A 20633-nucleotide genomic window follows, 5' to 3' on the forward strand; every position below is an offset into this window, starting at 1 on the left:
TTCGAGATCATGCTGATTTTCAGCTCATTACAGCAAAGCAACTCAAACGAGAGAAATGTTCACAGATCTTTGTTTTGCAATTAAATAAGGACAATTCTGATCAGCCCTCCACAGTATCATATGACTCTACCTTGCAGGGCTTACTTGAGGAATACAATGACTTATTTTAGATGCCTACATCCCTCCCTCCCACGAGACAAGTGGACCACCCACTTGACCTAGAGCCCCATTCCAAGCCAGTGAACAAACCCCCCTATAGACTCTCCAAGTATGAGTGTGAAGAGGTTGCAAAGCAATGGGTTTCATTGAACCGAGTTCTTCCCCCTGTGCATCCCCTGTCCTCTTAGTCAAAAAGAAAGATGGCTCCTTTTGCATGTGCATTGACTACAGAGATTTGAACAAAATTACAGTGAAAAACCACTACCCCATCCCACGGATTGATGATTTGCTAGATGAGCTAAAAGGGGCATGCTTTTTCACTAAGATTGACTTGCGCTCTGGCTACCATCATATTTATATGCAGGCAGGAGATGAGGTCAAAATGGCCTTCAAGAATGATCGTGGACTTTGCCATTTTCTTGTGATGCCTTTTGGGTTGACTAACACCCCTGCCACCTTTCAAAGCCTCATGAACAAAATCCTACAGCCCTTTTTGTTCAAGTTCGTGCTTGTTTTCTTTGATGATATCCTCATTTACAGCAAGTCATCTATGGAGCACTTGACACACATTCAGAGGGTGTCTGACATATTGAGAGAGCATAGACTCTTTGCTAAGGAGAGCAAATGTATATTCATGCAGACATCTGTGGAGTACTTGGGACATATTGTGAGAAAAAATGGTATACAGGCTAACCCCAAAAAGGCGCAATGTGTTAAGGATTGGCCCACTCCTTCCACCACCACCTCCTTGCATAGCTTCCTAGGTCTCTCTTCATTCTACAGACGCTTCATTAAGCACTATGCCACCATTGCAGCACCTTTGACTAATCGCTTGAAAAAAGAGTCATTCTTTTGGGATGCCATTGCAGATCATAGCTTCAAGTAGTTAAAGGACACGCTTACTTCAGCCCCCATCCTTGTTTGCCCTGACTTCTCTAAGCTCTTTACCATTCATTGTGATGCCAGTGGCTAGGGTATTGGTGCAGTATTGTTGCAAGAGCATGATGTGATTGCATTTGAAAGCTGCAAGCTTGATGAGAAGGAGATGCAAATGAATGTATACGACCAAGAGATGTTGGCCATCCTTCATGCCATCAAGAAATGGCACCACTATTTGTATGGCAGCCGCTTCCAAGTGAAAAGCGATCACCGAGTCCTCCAATACTTCTTGACTCAGTCTACTTTGACTCTTAAGGAAAGGTGATGGGTGGCAACCTTACAGAACTATGACTTTGACATTTCACACACGTGGGGCAAGGATAATATTGTGGCTGATTCTCTCTCTCGAATGTGGGCATGCAGAGTGTCATCTATCTTAGAATTGCACAGTGATTGGGTTGAAGAGCTCCAGGAGGCTTACTTGTTAGATGATAATTTTAGCCACATATTTCAGAAATTACAGCATGGGGTTATGGCGGAAAACTCCCAATATCTGCTTGAGGATGGCCTTATTTGGTCCCATGGCAAGATTGTCATCCCATGCACTTCCCCCTTTACACAGAAGATAATGGAAGAAATGCATTCTTGCCCCACTACCGGTCACTTGGGTGTCTTCAAAACATATGACAGGATTTCTAAGAGCTTTCATTGGAAAGGCTTATGGAGGGACGTTAAGGACTTTGTGACCAAATGTGTTCCATGCCAACAGAACAAGGATAGTACACTCAGGCCCGCTGGCCTCTTGTAGCCTCTCCCTATCCCTGAAGGGAAATGGACTCACATCACAATGGACTTTATCACCGGCCTTCCCGTTACTAAGAAAGGGTGGAACAATATCTATGTGGTAGTTGATCGCCTCACCAAAGCTGCCCACTTTATCCCCACTAAGGTCCAATATACTGCCTCTCAGGTGGCCACTCAGTTTATGGAAAATGTCTTCAAGTTGCATGGCTTACCACAAGTCATAGTACATGATCGAGATGCAAAGTTTATGAGCAACTTCTGGCAGAGAATTTTCACCTCCATGGAGACCAAGCTTGCTCCATCCACTGCATACCACCCTCAAACTGATGGCCAAACTGAGAGAGTGAACAAATGGCTTGAGACATACTTGAGGCACTTTTGCCATGATGTACAACATAGTTGGGATACGTGGCTTCACTTGGCTGAGTTTGCATATAATAACTCCACACACTCTAGCATTGGAGTTTCCCCTTTTGAGGCCTTATATGGGTATAACGTTCCCCTTCCTACAGTCTTGTTTACTGATAAGATCAATCCTCGGAGTCAAGCTGAATTGGATCGCATGCAAGCTTTACTTTAGCAATGCAAAATGAATCTTCAGAATGCCCAAACACACATGAAACTCTATGCTGATGAAAGACGCAGACATTTGGAATTCCAAGAGGGGGAATTGGTCCTTTTGAAAGTGCCTAAGTCCCGCTACTCCACTCTCAAAGAGGGTAGCAGTAACAAGCTAGCCCACCGCTTCTATGGCCCATACTGCATCCTCAAGAGAGTTGGCGACTTGGCCTACCGCTTAGAACTCCCCCTACCACCAAAATCCACAATGTGTTTCATGTCAGTCAGCTGAAACCCTTTGTAGGCTCCTCAGTGGACTATGTGGAAGAACTTTCCCCCATCGATGAAGAGGACATCACTCAATATAAACCTAAAGCAATCATTGGGCAGCGAGATAAGCACTTACAATCTCGATCCATCAAAGAATACCTCATCAAATGGCAAGGCCTACCCTTGGAAGAAGCCTCTTGGTGCCCAGCAACCATCCTCGATGAATTTCCCTACCTCTATGAACCCCAACAGTTAGAAGACTAGCCGGTCATGCCCCAAATTGCCCACTTCCGGCCTGCAGATTGCACACTATTTTAAAACGGTTTTGTACTTACTCAAATCACATGCATGTGCATTTTACATAGGCTGAAAGTACTTATCATAAGCTCCGTTTTGACATATAGTACACCCCATTTGGAGCAATCTATCAAAAGTTATGACCAGTTTACTTCAGCCGACTGGTTCATGACTGCATGCTGTCCCTAGTCTCTCCACACCTATTCTTCATTGTCAAAGGGCTCTGAGTAGTACTTTGAAAACCCTCCCTTATCCCACCCATCACTCCTCTCTGTTTCTCCTTGTTTTTGAGGGCAAAAACCTTTCGAGTGGGGATGGATTGTAATAAGCGGGATACACATCGACTAGGGTTTAGACACCCCGTCACACTGACCAGGGTATTTAAGGTGTAAGAGCCCCATATTAGGGCAACCAGTTATTATCAAGATCATAATCTTCATCTTCATCTCCAGCTTCCATGGCTTCCTTCTCCTTTCTCTCCTCTTTTCTCTCTTTCTCTCCCCTCTTCTAGTCTTCTTCCTTCTTCTTCTTGTTCTCTTTCTCTCTCCTAAGCTCTCCTTCTCTCTCCCTCAGCTTCTTTCATTACAGATACAACTCGATCATGGTAATTGTGGACATGTTAACTAAGTTTACCCACTTTATTATGGTCAAAACCAGCTACAAATCCTTAGATATTGTGAGGTTATTTGTCAAAGAAATCTTTAGACTTCATGGACTGCCAAAGAGAATTATCTACGATTTGATTCTCTATTCATTTGTATTTTTGGAAGGGATTATTTGAAGCTCTCGGTACAAAGCTTTGTTTTAGTACAGCTTATCACCCTCAAACTAATGGGAAAATAAAGCGCATAAATTAGGTCATTGAAGACATACTTAGGGCATATTGTTACAAAGAACCTAGATGGTGGATACAATATCTACCTTTGGTGCAATGCGTCTTATAATTAGATCATTCAGATGACCCCATTTCAAGCTCTATATGGGCAAGAATTCCCAACTTTGCTAGACTTCTCCAACCCTACCTTGAAGGTTGAAGCTTCTAAGAAGCTGCTTGAAGAGATGGACGAACAAGTGAAAACCATCAAGCAAGATATACAAGCTGCTAAGGATTTGCAGAAAGCCTATGCTGACCTAGGGAGAAAAGATCGAATCTTGCAAGAAGGGGACAAGGTTTTTATCCGTGTACGCCCAAAGAGGAGTTCTTTATCCTTGGGAAAATTCAAGAATCTAAGCCCAAGATACTGTGGATCTTACAAAGTCACAAAGGCTCTTGGACCTAATGCTTATAAGCTACAACTTCCTAAAACCCTAAAAGCTCATTATGTATTCCATGTAAGTCTCTTGAAGCCCTATATACCTAATCTTGATCATATTCTTGATGATCAACAAGTTCTAATGCAAAGCCAAGGTTTACTTGAACTTCAACCTGATAGAATCTTGGATGTAAATGAAAGAATCCTTAGGAATAGGACCGTTAGAGAATATCTCATCTAGTGGAAGGATTATCTTGAAGAGGATGCCACTTGGATTGATGAGGTAACCCTATGAAAGAATACCCGCAGTGTCTCTCGAGATGATGACATCTCAATTTCTCTAAGGAGGGAAGAATATAATGTCCGCATTACTTAGTTTATTTTAATGTGCGTATACATTCCAAAGAAAATTGATTTATGTTGCACATTTACTAAGTCTAATTATGAAATTGACTCTCATTATGAAGATAATTATTATTGTTAATGAGGTATTATATGCTAGTTCATGGAAGAAAGACTTGGGAGACCCTCCCAAGACTAGCTTATTAAAACTATGTTTGTAGTATAGAACAACAAAAAAGGACTAGCCTAGTAGATAACCACTTGGCAGTTAAGCACACTTGGGTGATAACATTGCCGGGTGGGCGATCTCCCATGGAGTTTTTCCTACAACCTAGTAGAAGCTTCTTGCGTGCAGCCAATGGTGCCAATAAAGCCTTCGTAGCCTGTTGCCAAGTATGCCAAGGTGAAGATGCCAAGGTCTATGCCTTGGTCGCTACCTGATGACGTGCCACGTGGTGCTTGCCCATATATTCATAAATTTTTATCTTCGAAAAAAGTGGAGCTCCCTCTCTGACATCATCAATGACATTAGAAGCGTTAAAAGAAAGCGTTCTCTCTTTGTCATTGATGTCATCGAAAAACACAATAAAAGCAAGTGTTCTCTGTTTTACCCACCTTTTTGAAAAACTATAAATTGAGGGCATGGGGATGACTAGGGAGGGAGACAAGAGCAATCTTAACGAGGACGAGACACTGATCGTGGAGAAGGAGGAGACTCTATTCCACGAGACAAAGAGACATCATTCCATTCAACACAAGGAAGGGGATATGCTGAAGGTCTCTCATCCTCTTCTACTCTAATCCGAGAAGAGAAGACACTAAAGAACTTTATCCTATTCTATCAATCCGGTTAGAAGTCGTACCTCTACTATCGTCCCTATTCCGTCTACTAGAGAGAGAGAAGACACTAAAGAACTTTATCCTATTCTATCAATCCAGTTAGAAGTCGTACCTCTACTATCGTCCCTATTCCGTCTACTAGAGAGAGAGAAGTAGAGAAGACACTAAAGAGCTTTATCCTATTCTATCAATCCGGTTAGAAGTCGTACCTCTACTATCGTCCCTATTCCGTCCACTAGAGAGAGAGAAGTATTGCTCTCCATGAGGCAAGAAGAACCATCTACGAGGCCTACATCATTGAATCCGACAATATCCATCATCATCATCGAGAGTCTTACATCCTTGCCAACCGGTATTATTGCCGTGTTCTTCTTCTTCTACGAATCATATTTTTGTCATGGCCCCAAAGAAAAAGAATTCAAAAGTGGAAATCGTGAATGACCCTACTAACGTGGAAGCAACAATTAGAGTTGCGAGGACGGGAGTCACTAACGGAGTCACGGGCACAGATAACAATCCTTTACCAATGGCAATACCATAGGTTTTTCTAAAAATTTCTATCCGAATTCAATAGAAATAAGATAAGTCTCTTGAGAAATACTACGATCTTAGAGTATTCACTTGGTAAATTATTAGAACATCTTATAGGCTAGAAAATGTTAGGGGAACTATGAAAACCTAGAACTCAAGAGAAATCATGATGAATTTTAATGTTAACCCCATAGAAAAGAAGACTAATGAATTCAAAACGAATTTACTAAGAACAAAACCCAAAGAAACTAGCCAAGAATATAGTTTTAATCTAGAAGCTCTGATAGAAGATTTAAAAAAAAACCCAGAAATAACTCTAAGTTAAAGAAACTGACTTAAGGCCGAGAAACTTGGTTTTAGGAACAAACCTTAAACTGGGAAGTTATAGATACCAAAATCTAGATACCCTTAGTTAAATTCCAAGGGAAATAGTTCATTATGTGAAATTCAAGTGTTGATTGCTACTAGATTAATCATCACTTGAAAGTTGCATGATTGATTGAAGTCATAATTGCTTGAAGACATCAATCTTGTTTGTGATTTTGTAGATTAGATCATGATTGAATTAAGCATTGGGACATATAAAAATTGAGGAGCCATATACCTCCCCCAAGGATAGGTGCTGAATCCCCATACCAAGAGGGAATGTTTTTACCTCCGCAAAAGCATGGACCGGCTCCGATGGCGAGAGGTCTCCCAGCAAGGATCATATTAAGTAGGAGGAAATGTTTTTACCTCCGCAGAAGCATGGACCTGCTCCGATGGCAAGAGGTCTCCCAGCAGGGATCATATTAAGTAGGAGGTGGATAGGGTTCCAAGGGGGATCTATGGCTAGTAAATCCTTTACACACCTAGGAACTACTTGGTCCCTTGTATGGCCCAAGTTCTACTTGGGACACCTAAATGTTGGAAGAGAGGGAGAGAGATAGAGTGGAGTGGAAGATGAGTCTTAGCTCATTGTTGTTGTTCTTCCATTATTCTTCCATCATACTAATTGAAAGAGACTTACACACATAGGTATGACTAACCAAGACTAACTGTGGTTAAGTCACTGACTACACCGACTTATTGAATGTTACGCATGTATACAATTGTATCCAGCTAATGTTGTCACACACATAAAGATAGATTGATTGAAGAGTAACGGGAGCTTGATATTCTAACACTCCCCCTCAAGCTCAAACCATTTGATAAACTCCAAGTAGCTGTTTGAAGTATATGAACTTTTCTTTACCAAGAGACTTGGTAAATATATCTGCTACATGGTCTTCAGTCTTCACATGAATCAAGTCAATTTGCCTTGTAAGAACCATTTCTCTGATGAAATGGTAGTGAACCTCAATATGTTTGGACCTAGCATGGTAGACAGAATTGCTAGGCAACATAACACTACTGTTGTTATCACAATGCAATCTCACTCTGCTTTCCAGCTATATTCCCAGGTCTTTCAACAGTTTCATCAACCAAACTGCTTCGCAAGCCGCTAAGGAAGCTACTCTATACTCAGCTTCTATACTAGACAATGCAATAGTAGGCTGTTTCTTACTCTGCCAACTAGTCATATTGTTTCCCAATCCAAATGCATAACCACTGGTTGACCTCCTGTCATAGGCACAACCAGCCCAATCAGCATCAGTAAACCTTGTTAAGTCAAGGGATTTTCCATATGCATAAAACAACCCATAATCTGTAGTACCCTTTATATATCTCATGATCCTCCTGACTACATCTAAATGTGGTTTGCAAGGCTTTTGCATGAACTGACTAATCAGCCCCAGTGCATAACATAAGCCAGGGCGAGTAATAGTCAAGTATATCAAGGTGCCCACCACATGGTCACATTCTCTATGTCATTCCCAACATCAGTTTGCAGCTTGACATTCTGATCAAGAGGTGTCTCTATAGGCTTGCATTCAGCCATACCATACTTTTGTAACATGTCATGAACATACTGCTTCTGTAGCAGCCATATACCTTGAGGCATAGAGACTACCTCAATCCCAAGAAAATACTTTAGTTCACCAAGGTCTTTGACTCTGAGTTCAGCCTGTAAACATGATTTAATTTCAGCAATACCCTCTTCATCATCTCTAGTGATGATAAGATCATCTACATAAACCACTAGAAACACATATCCATGATCTATCTTCTTTGAGAGCAGACTGTGATCTGCATCACCAAATCTAAATCCATGTTTTTGTAAATAAATATTGATCCGAGCATTCCATGCTCTAGGTGCCTATTTCAGCCCATAAAATGCATTTTTCAGCTTACATACATGTGTAGGAAAGTCTGGGTGAACATAGCCTTCAAGCTGCTCCATATATACTTCCTCAACCAAATCACCGTTCAAGAAAGCATTCTTGACATCCATTTGCCATTATTTCCATCCTTTGCATGCTGCCAAAGGAACAACAGTTCTAACTATTGCCATTTTAGCCACTAAACTGAAAGTCTCCTCATAGTCAAGGCCATATTGCTGTGCATACTCTTTTGCAACTAGCCTAGACTTATAGCATTCTAACGAACCATCTGACTTGCACTTAACCTTGTACACCCATTTGCAACCAATGGGGACTTTGCCTTCAGGAAACTCAACCAATTCTCGTCTCATTTTCAGCCAGGGCTGCATACTCCTCATCCATGGCAGCACACCGGTTATCATCTATAACTGCATCATCAAACTTTGTAGGTTCTTTGTAACCTGTCACACTAGACATATATGCATAATGGCAGGCTGAATAACTAGTGTATGTAAACCTGTCAACTAGTTTTTTGACTCTCTCAGATCTCCGTAATTGTGGCTCACTCTGTCTCTCATGAGGTGGCATATAACGACTCTGTCTTGCTCCAGGCATCATAATAGATGGAATGCCCAACTCACTGTCCAAACTGTCAGTGTTAGATGACTCATAACCTACTATAAGTGGACCTATCACATCCTCAAGCATGTTTTCCTTTCCCTTATCCAATCTCCCCCTCACTGACATATTTGTGTCAGTGGACGTAAGAGTATGACTCCACAAGCGTCCTGCCCAAGGACTTACTGTAGGTGACCCATCACCTATAGGACCACTCATAGATGTACTCATTATAGGTGTATTTTCAGTATTACTAGTGTTGGCTAATCCATCAGTATAGCCATTGCAATTGGATAACCATACCATGATGCCAGCTCATAAAAAACATGTCTGGTAATTAATGTCTCATGTGTAGACGGTACATAACACTTGTAAGCTTTTCGGTCTTGTGCATAACCAAGGAACACACTCTTGACAACTTTAGGATCCAATTTCTTCCTCTTTTCATCAGGAACATGCACATATGCAATGCTTCCAAATATCTTCAAGTGTGAAATGTCAGGCTTATGACCATATAACTTCTCATATGGAGTTACATCATGAATCCCTGTTGTAGGGGTTCTATTCAACACATAGACAAAAGTCACTACTGCTTCAGCCCAATAACCATTTGGCAAACTCTTCTCATTCAGTATAGCTCTTACTGATTCCATCAGTATCCTAATTTTCCTTTCTGCTATACCAAACTAGCATGCATCACATACATGTCTAAAGTCATGATACTTGAACTTAGGCAGTCCAAGGACAATCTCCTTCTGGTGCATAGATTTCAGTTTTTGTACATTCACATGGCCAATCCGCTTATGCCATATCTCAACATCCGATATAGCACCATCATTATGTGCAAACATGGCTACTTTCAATTCTAGACTTAACGCATTAAGAGTAAACATTCTGCCATCTCTTCGGCCTCTAGCAATCAATTTGCAGCCATTACTATATTCTTCAACAAAGCATCCATCTCTATTAAATCTCACCTGTAGATTCTATTATGCCATCTGTCCAATTGACAAAAGATTCTTGGCTATTGTAGGTACATGTAGTACATCATGCAGGCTCTTTTTCTTGCCATTAGGCATCAACAAAGGTACAACTCCTTTATGCTGAATAGTATGTTGGGTGTCATCCCCAGTACAAACATGTCCATGCGAACCTACAACCATCTCATCAAACCATTCTCCATGGGGTGTCATATGATTTGAAGCCCCTGAATCAATGTACCATCTCTCATCTTTGTTCTGCCTAGATGCATTCTTAGACACATGTTGCATGGCAAACAACTTGTCAACCTGTTTATCATGAGCACTGCTAGAAGATGCATAGTGCCCATGCTGTTTGCCCTTTGCTTTCATATCTCCTTGCTTCTTGTAAAAATCCTTTGCACAGGGGCATACATGCATATGCGGGCATGCAAATGGGGACACATGTTGGGACATTGCGATGGGCAGTGGGTGGACACATTGAGACGGGTGGGCAAGACATTGCCACCAATGAGCGAGCATGCATGAGGGGGTTCACAAAGGTGCCGATGCATGGCACCCCACGCTTCATTCTACAAGGGGCATGAGGGGCTACCACGTGCCACCCACACCCACCCTCACCTAATATTAGTATAGATAGATTTTCCCCCTAGAAACCAATCACATTTCAACCTCTTCCTTATCTCCATTGGATGGGAAAAAAGCTTTCATGACTACTACTTGTGTCCATATCTGCCACAGTAGTGACACCAGTCCTTATCTCTGTTTAACTAATCATTTGACTGCCATGAACCAGATCCACCACCTCTATCATGGGGTGATCTCCCCCTGCTGTCCATAAGCATTTCGAGTGTCTCCTCGACCTCGAAAAGAGCCATGTAAAATATTACACGGTGCAGCGAACAGAATCTGAGAAAGAGATAGAGAGTACACAACAGATAAGAGGAGAATCAGTAAATTCTTTAACTCCAAACAACTGATACAAAGATGGCTCTGTCCACCCGTGCGCTTCCACTGTGTGAAGCTTAGATGGCGATCTAGACAGAAGATAGGTGAAGAGTTTAAGGCTAGCTGGAACAACAACTCTGACTGGGTGAAAGATGAGTGAGTGATGGCTGCGAAGGGGTTTAGCTTTTATAGCCCGCGAAGGTCGTTAGGTCGGCCTGCTGACCGACCTACCATATGAGCCTCCACTAGTCGGCCAGGGAATATTCCAGGGAATATTCCCTTTACCATCGGGTGCCTCGAGTTGCTACCAACTTAACCACTCCGTCTAACCCAAAGATTAGACCCACAACAGTCACCTTTTTGCCATCCGGTCACATAGACCTCATCTGATATACAAGTCAGGACTCAACCAATGTCCGGGCTCACATTTGGCTTCTCCTCATAATGGGGGCCTTACAACTTTGAGCACCATGGATCATTGGTAGCACCTAATGAGGGTGGGGCATTGATCATATCTAACAAGCCATAGCCTCTGCTGCCTCTACCATGTTGGCTAAAGTAAAGAACAATGTCTCTGCTTTGAGACGTACTAGAACCTGTATTCAATCCAAGCTTAACTTCCTCATGTAGTAGCAAAGCAATCAGCTTATCCCAATCAGGGGATTCAGCTCTCACTCAAATGCTTTATACTCTTTGCCAAGTTCATTCAATGTCATTGCAATCATATCATCCTCAGACATTGAAGATCCAATGGTGGCAAGCTGATCCGTTATGTTCTTGATCTCTATAGTATAGGCTTGAATGCTTCTGCCATTCCTAGACATGTTATTGAACTCTTGCTTTAGTTGAATCTTTCTTGCATGTGCTACATTTCCATAATTCTTCACGAGTATGTCCCATGCATCCTTTGGAGAATTGCATCCAGTAATCTGTATAACCATAGCATCTGATATACATAAGGAAAACCAATGTAACACCTTGCATGCTCTCTTAGTCCATAGCTTATGAGCCCTTTTTTTATCATTTGTCAGATTCCTTTCATGTATTTCAGGTTTAGCCTTATCACATGTACATAAGTCCCAATAACCTTTGCCAACCAAAAACCTTCAGACCAATTTGAAGAGGATAAGATGGATGGAAAACCTTAAAGTATTGAAGGATTATTTATTCCATGAAGCCAGAGTGAATTCAAATTTATTCACTAGAAGTCGCGAGGTTAAACTAAATTGATATATTTACGAGGAAGCAACAAACGTCATCCCAGTGGACCAAATTATAGTTGTTGGTCATGCTAAACAACGCAACTACCTCAAAGATGAACTTCACGATCTTCCTTTAAAGTACTGATTTTTAGATATTCATTCTTCAGATCCTAATTATTACCTAATGGATGTATCCAAATACCATGCTTAGATTGTATTAGGAAAATCTTCTCTCCCAAATAACTAGCCATCCCAAAATAAACCATGTATTTTTCCACTACAACAAAAGAAATTATTTTGTCTATCCATTGAATATGAAATTGGTTACCATTGTAGCAATTAAGAATTATGAATCAGTAGATATATATGAAATCCATGGTTAGATTCCTTAAGTTAGTTTAGAAAACTCTATCATGATGTAACCTTTTTTGAAAATTTAATATAAAGTATTTCTATCCTTCTAAAATGATTTCTCTTTTTGAAAAGATATGAGCAAATTGTATGATAACATTCATTGAGCTGACTAGAGAAAATCTTATGATACCACAGGAAGCTGTTCCTACCCTTAATGCTATTGAGATCCAAGAAAACAAGTTCTTGCTTAAGCAAATAAAACCACCTGAGTTTGATGACCAAGGCAAAAACATCGAGGTTGAAGCAGAAATATGGGTTGAGTCCATGGAAGATTATTTAATTGCTACTGAATTACCCCAGCTAATCAAGCAATGATCGCTAAGTTAAAGCTAATAGGAGAAGCTCAAATTTGGTGGAAACAATGGTGTAAAGACCAAGGAATCTTCGAAGCGTCTATTAGTTGGGACATATTAAAGGATGCAGTGCGAGGTAGGTATCTTCCACCAACATATTGCATGCAAAAGATGAATGAATTCTTTGGTCTAATGCAACTTGGAATGACGTTGGAAGGCTATTACTCGAAGTTTGTAACACTTCTCAAGTATGCACCATCTATGGATACTATGCAACAAGTATCCAAGTTTTGCCACGAATTGGATGAACCCGTGAACACATGGCTTGAAGCAATGGGTCCATCCGACCTCTAGGCACATTGATAAGAGTAAGACCGATTGTACAAGAACTCTAGTCCAAAGCAAGAAACAATAAGCCTTGGAATAATAAGTTTCAAAACAGAAATATAACTAGGGGCTATGCAAAAAGAGCCCAAGGTCAATTCCAATTTGCTAATAGCAAGAAGGCTAAGACGTCGACAGTGGAGAACTTTACTGGTGGTAATAAGGATACTTTTAGGTGCTATTATTGTAACGAACCTGGCCATATTCAAAGGCGATGCCCAAAACTCGGACAAAGTGAATGCCAAAGCAAGTTCCGTAATGACCACCACAGCTAGAGGAAGAGTTGCTAGCATAACCCTCATGGAAGTAGAAGATGATGAAGGAACCACCTTGGAAATTGAGATGGAGAGAGCAAGAATTCATACCTCTCTCAACAAGAAGGGACCAAATCAACAGTTCTCAGTGATTCAAGCACCATCAACCTATAAAGGTAAACCCTTTAAAATTTTTATTGATTGTGGAAGCACAGATTCATTCATATCACCAAGGTGTGCTAGAAAACTAGGCATAGACACAATGCATGCACCTGGGCTGATAGTTGAATTAGTTGATGGAAAAGAAGTTTCCTCAACACAATAGACAAGTAAGGTGGAGTTTAATCTGGGTGGCAATCAGACCAACATGCAATTCAGAGTGATGAACCTGGGAACCTATGAGTGCTTGTTAGGAATGGATTGGTTCATTCCCAATAATGCTCATATTCATTGTAAAAAGAGCCAAGTCACATTCTTGAAAATTGTAGGACAACAAGTGACCACACAAGGAGAAGCAGAAAAACCAAAGATTCAATTAGCGAAAGCTTCTCAAATCGCTAAAGGTTTAAGAAAAGGCTCACATGTATACCTAATCAAATTAGATAAGACTGAATAGGATAAAGAAGCTGAAGATGAACCATCATGGCTTAGAAAATATGCTAACATATTTCTTGAATAATTAACTAAACTTCCACCACAGAGAGAAGTCGATCATAAAATTGAACTAGTACCAGGAGCTACACCAGTTGCAAAGAGACCCTATTCAATGTCCATCCTGGTAGCCATAGAACTAAAGGAACAACTCAAACCGCTCTTAGATCACGGATACATTAGACCTAGTAACTCACCCTGGGGAGCTTTGATGTTATTTCAGAAAAAGAAGGATGGGACTCTTTGTCTCTACATTGGTTATCAAGGGCCAAATCAGGTAACAATCAAGAATAAGTGTCCGATTCCAAGGGTCGATGAACTACAAGGAGTGAAGATTTTCTCCAAGATTGATCTCAGATCAGGGTATTCCCAGATCAGAATCAAGCAAGAAGATATCTCAAAAATTGCTTTTAGCACAAGGTACAGTCATTACAAGTTTATCGTAATGTCATTTGGATTAACAAATGGCCATGCTACCTTCAACATATTAATGCAAGATATATTCCTTATCTTGATGATTTCGTCCTTGTATTCTTTGACGATATTTTAACATATTCCAAGGATGAAGAAAGTCACAAGTCACAACTACGGACAATTCTCGAGACAATGTAGACTTGCAAGATGTATGCTAAGAAGAAGAAGTGTGCATTCTTCAAGAAAGCAAGTCGAGTATTTAGGGTTTATAGTTTCAACAGAGGGAATTTCAGTAGATCCAAGGATGTACAAGACTAGCCACCTCCAACCACTATAAGTGAAGTTCGTAGTTCTTTGGGTGGTTTAACAAGATGGTATCGGGTTTTTATCAATAATTATGCCTTGATTGCTGCACCCCTCACCAACCTACTCAAGAAGCGGGTTGCCATTAAATGGACCCAAGTTGAACAATCTAGCTTTGAGTGGCTGAAGCTAAGTTTAGTCATAGCCTCGATCCTCAAACTACTCAATCTTAGAAAAGAATTCAAAGTGGTGACCAATGCGAGCTCTCTTTCTTTGGGATGCATACACATGTAGGAAGGACATCCAGTAGCATATTCCTCCAAAGAATTGAAGACTCACGAGAGAAATTGTGCTACTCATGACTTAGAATTACTTGCAATTATCCACACTCTAAAGTTATGTAGACATTATCTACTTGGGAAGAAATTCTCGTCGGTAATAACAGACCATAAAAGTCTTAAATGGATCTTCACTCAATCAAATCTAAATATGAGGCAACGTCAATGGATCAAAGTCTTGCAAGAGTGATTTTGAGATCAAATATAGACCGAGCAATGAGAATGTGATTGTAGATGCTTTAAGCTGCAAATCATTTCTCAATGCACTTAACTTGGAAGAACCTCTTAGAGCTCAAATACTAGCTACAATGATATCAATGTTTAGAAATCACATCATCAAGCTAGCCAAGGAGAAGGCAAATAATGATCCCAAACATCATCAAATGCTGAAGGAAATTTAGAATAAAGAACAAAATTCTAAGCTTAAGACAAAGTATCTTAACTTCTTTGTTGAATGAAGGACTTGTCTACTTCATGATAAGATTATGTATTCCTTCAAGTCAAGAACTTAAGAACAAGATACTATGGGAACCTCATGATTCACCATTTTCAGGACATCTTGATGCCAAAACTCTCAATGCAATTAGGAAAAGCTATCATTGGGAAAAGCTCAAAAGTGATGTACTTAAATATGTAACCAAATGCTTTAGTTACCGACGAATAAAAACCAAACGAGTTAAGTTGTCAGGAAAGCTACAACCACTTGATATTCCTCACATGAAATGGAAATTCATTAGTATGTATTTTGTAGTTGGATTACCCTCAATTTAAGGAGGATAAAAATCAACCATGGTAATTGTGGACATGTTGATTAAGATTACCCACCTTATTCTGGTCAAAACCAGCTACAAAGCCTCAGATATTGCCAGATTATTTGTCAAAGGAATCTTTAGACTTCATGGACTACCAAAGAGAATTATCAGCAATCGTGATTCTCTATTCACTTTGCATTTTTGGAAGGGATTATTTGAAGCTCTCGGCACACAACTTTGTTTTAGTACAGCTTATCAGCCTCAAACTAATGGGGAGACAGGGAGCATAAATCAGGTCATTGAAGACATACTTAGGGCATATTGTTGCAAAGAACCTAGACGGTGGATACAATATCTACCTTTGGTGGAATTCGCTTACAATGCATCCTATAATCAGAGCATTCAGATGACCCCATTTCAAGCTCTATATGGGAAAGAATGCCCAGCTCAACTAAACTTCTCCAACCTTACCTTGAAGGTTGAAGCTTCTAAGAAGATGCTTGAAGAGATGGACGAACAAGTGAAAACCATCAAGCAAGATATACAAGCTGCCAAGGATCTGCAGAAAGCCTATGCTGACCTAGGGAGAAAAGAGCGAATTTTGCAAGAAGGGGACAAGGTTTTTATCTGTGAATGCCCAAAGAGGAGTTCTTTATCCTTGGGAAAATTCAAGAATCTAAGCCCAAGATACTGTGGACCTTACAAAGTCATAAAGGCTCTTGGACCTAATGCTTATAAGCTACAACTTCCTGAAACCCTAAAAGCTCATTATGTATTCCATGTAAGTCTCTTGAAGCCCTATGTACCTAATCTTGATCGTATTCTTGATGATCAACAAGTTGTAATGCCAAGCCAAGGTTTACTTGAACTTCAACCTGATAGAAACTTGGATATAAATGAAAGAATCCTTAGGAATAGGACCGTTAGAGAATATCTCATCTAGTGGAAGGATTATCTTGAAGAGGATGCCATTTGGATCGATGAGGAAACCCTTATGAAAGAATACCCCTAGTTTCTCTCGAGATGAGGACATCTCGATTTCTCTAAGGAGGGAAGAATGTAATGTCCCCATTACTTAGTTTATTTTAATGTGCATATACATTCCAAAGAAAATTGATTTATGTTGCACATTTACTAGCTCTAATTATGAAATTGATTCTCATTATGAAGATAATTATTATTGTTAATGAGGTATTATATGCTAGTTCATGGAAGAAAGACTTGGGAGACCCTCCCAAGAATAGCTTATTAAAACTATGCTTGTAGTATATAACAACAAAAAAGAAGTAGCCTAGTGGATGGTCACCTGTGGCAGTTAAGTGCACTTGGGTAACGACATTACCAGGATGGGTGACCTCCTGGGAAGTTTTTCCTATAAGCTAGTGGGAGCTTCTCGAGCGCAGCCAACGGTGCCAACGAAGCCTTCATAGCCAGTTGCCAAGTATGCCAAGGTGAAGATGCTAAGGTCTATCCCTTGGTCGCCGCCCGACGATGCGCCACGTGGTGCTCGCCCATATATTCATAAATTTTTATCTTTGCACTACAAAAATGGATCTCCCTTTTTGATGTCATCAGAAGCGTTAAAATAAAGCGTTCTCTCTTTATCATCGATGATGTCATCAAAAAACACAAAAAAGCAAGCGTCCTCTCTTCTACCTCCCTTTTTGAAAAACTATAAATTGAGGGCATGGGGATGACCAGGAGGGAGAAAAGAGCAATCTTGATGAGAGGATGAGGTGCTGAACGAGAAGAAGGAGACTCTATTTCGCAAGATGAAGAGACATCATTCCATTCAATCCAAGGGAGGGGATACACTGAATATCTCTCATCCTTTTCTACTCTAATCTGAGAAGAGAAGACACTAAAGAACTTTATCCTATTCTATCAATCTAGTTATCTCTACTATCGTCCCTATTCCATCCACTAGAGAGAGAGAAGTATTGCTCTCCATGAGGCAAGAAGAACCATTTGTGAGGCCTACATCATTGAATCCCGCAATATCCATCATCATCATTGAGAGTCTTACACCCTTGCTAACTAGTATTACTGCCATGTTCTTCTTCTTCTATGAATCATATTTCTTCTTCTTCTTCTATGAATCATATTTCCGTCATGGCCCCAAAGAAAATGAATTCAAAAGTGGAAATCGCGAATGACCCTACTAACGTGGAAGCAATAGTTGGAGTTGTGAGCACAGGAGTCACTAACGGAGTCATGGACGCAGATAACAACCCTTTACCAATCGCGATACCACATATTTTTCTAAAAATTTCTATTCGAATTCAATAGAAATAAGATAAGTCTCTTGAGAAATACTGCAATCTTAGAGTATTCACTTGGTAAATTATTAGAACATCTTATAGGCTAGAAACTATTAGGGGAACTATGAAAACCTAGAACTCAAGAGAAATCATGAGGAATTTTAATGTTAACCCCATAGAAAAAAAGACTAGTGAATTCAAGATGAATTTACTAAGAATGAAACCATGAAGAAACTAGCCAAGGATATAGTTCTAATCTAGAAGCTCTGATAGAAGATATTAAAAAAAACCCAGAAATAACTCTAAGTTAAAGAAATTGACTTAATGCCAAGAAACTTGGTTACAAGAAGAAACCTTAAAGTGGGAAGTTAGAGACTGCAAAATCTGGATACCCTTAGTTAAATTCCAAGGGGAAGAGTTTATTATGTGAAATTCAAGTCTTGATTGCTATTAGATTAATCATCACTTGAAAGTTGCATGATTGATTGAAGTCATAACTGCTTGAAGACATCAATCTTATTTGTGATTTTGTAGATTAGATCCTGATTGAATTAAGTATTGGAATAGATAAAATTTGAGGAGCCATATACCTCCCCCAAGGATAAGTGTTGAATCCCCATAGCAAGAGGGGATGTTTTTATTACCGTGGTAGCATGGACCAGCTCCGATGGCGAGGGGTCTCCCAGTAGGGATCGTATTAAGTAGAGGGTGGATAGGGTGCCATAGGGGCTCTAGCTAGTAAATCCTTTATGCACCTAGGACATACTTTGTGCCTTGTATGGTCCAAGTTCTACTTGGAACACTTAAAAATGCTAGCTATAGTTGGATTTGATCTTGGTGCATGCAGATGCGCCGGATGAGGCAACACGTGAAATTGTAATTTTTCTCATGTATGGGTGGGAGAACACACATTATGGAACATAATTAATGAATTTGTTTTACTTTGATTATATGTCCATGCGTAAATCACCCAAACAAACAAGTGTGCGTAAAAGGATTCTTTTTAATTAATGAAGTTGTTTTTATATGTTTCACGTAATGTGATAGGTAATTAGATAACTAAGACCTTCCATAGAGGGAAGCAAGTGGATGGATTCTCGACGAATCTAGTCCTATGGCAGGGTAGTCTCGGTTAGCCGAGAGGTTTTAATGTGGTCCAAAGAGTTGGTGATAGGTCTGCCTACATTTAGAGTTGCAAAATTACATAAAGTTTGTAAAGCATGTCAATTTGGAAAGTAGGCAAGGCAACCATTTTTGCACGATAGAGATGCACGTAAGAATATATTTGATATTGTGCATATGAATGTTTGGGGACCTACCCAGAATGTATCTCTTGGTGGCAGTAAGTATTCTGTTACATTCACTGATGATTGCTCTAGGAAACTCTATATATATTTTGTGAAGAAGGAAAAGAGTGAAGTATTTGAGTACTTTAAAACTTTCAAGGTTATTGTTGAAACATAACTCGGCTTGAGAGTTAAGTGCTTGAGGTCAAATGAAGGGGAAGGATACCTCTCTAATGACTTTAGTGATTTTTTGGCATCTCATGGGATAAAGTAACAATTTACATGCAAGTTTACTCCACAACAAAATGGATTTGTTGAAAGGAAAAAAAGACATATTTGTATAGGCATTGATGGGGCTGAGAAAAATATACCCAAACATTTTGTCTAAGGCTATTCATATTGTTGTCCACATTATGTACATGTCTTCTACAGTTGCAGTTCATGGTATGACTCATGAATAAATTTTTACACGTAAGAAACTTGATGTATTGCACTTGAAAGTGTTTTGTTGTATTGCATATATTCATGTGCCTAATGAGTTAAGGAAGAAGCTAGACCCCAAGGTTGAAAAATGTATTTTCATTGGATACTCTATTGAGCAAAAAGGGTATTGTTATTATTGTTGCAAATCAGAGTTGAAGGCTTGAGAGAGTGTGCACAAGAGGGAGAGAGAGAGCTCAAGTACAAGACAAGATCTTGTTTAGTTAGTTGCTCAAAGTACAACTAGTACACTCTCCTCTAATTTGAGTGTGTACTTTAGGCTGTTTATATGGCCACTGGAGGAGTTAGGGTTAGGGTTTCCCCTGGCCTCCAGCCCTTTTACACCTAGGTACCCTTATCCTCTCTAGTATAGGGATAGTTCCTATGCTTATCTTTCAACAGCCCCCCTCAATGCCAGGTGGCATTGGATACAAACATAATAGGATGCCTCCCCTTAATTCTCAATGAGATGCCTTTATAAATCAGGCTACAAGAAAAGGTTATAGGTAGAGAGTGTTATAAGACTCAAAAAAGTCGGTCACCTATGGATTGGGAGGCAAAGTTGACCTCCAATTCCTTAGGTACTTTTGAAACACCAGGACACTTACTGGTGATATGCCCGGTCTTTTTGCATTTATTGCACTTCATTTTGTCAAGATATTTCTTCTAGCACTTGCTCATAATATGCCCCTTTTTGGTGACAGAAGGAGCACTTAGTAGAAGTTGTATGAACTAACACTTGCTCACGGGAAGTAAATGCTGAAGACCCTTCAATATGGTTTCTTTTCTTTTCATCCAAGCATGACTGGATGGTACAGTTGGGTTCGGGATATTAGTTAGGGTAGTCACAAGGGTTGGAAAAACCTTCTTCATAGACTT

Source organism: Lygodium microphyllum, chromosome 13 (assembly GCF_053477565.2).
Source record: "Lygodium microphyllum isolate KBCC chromosome 13, Lygodium_microphyllum_v1.1.10, whole genome shotgun sequence".
NCBI classification, from domain to species: domain Eukaryota; kingdom Viridiplantae; phylum Streptophyta; class Polypodiopsida; order Schizaeales; family Lygodiaceae; genus Lygodium; species Lygodium microphyllum.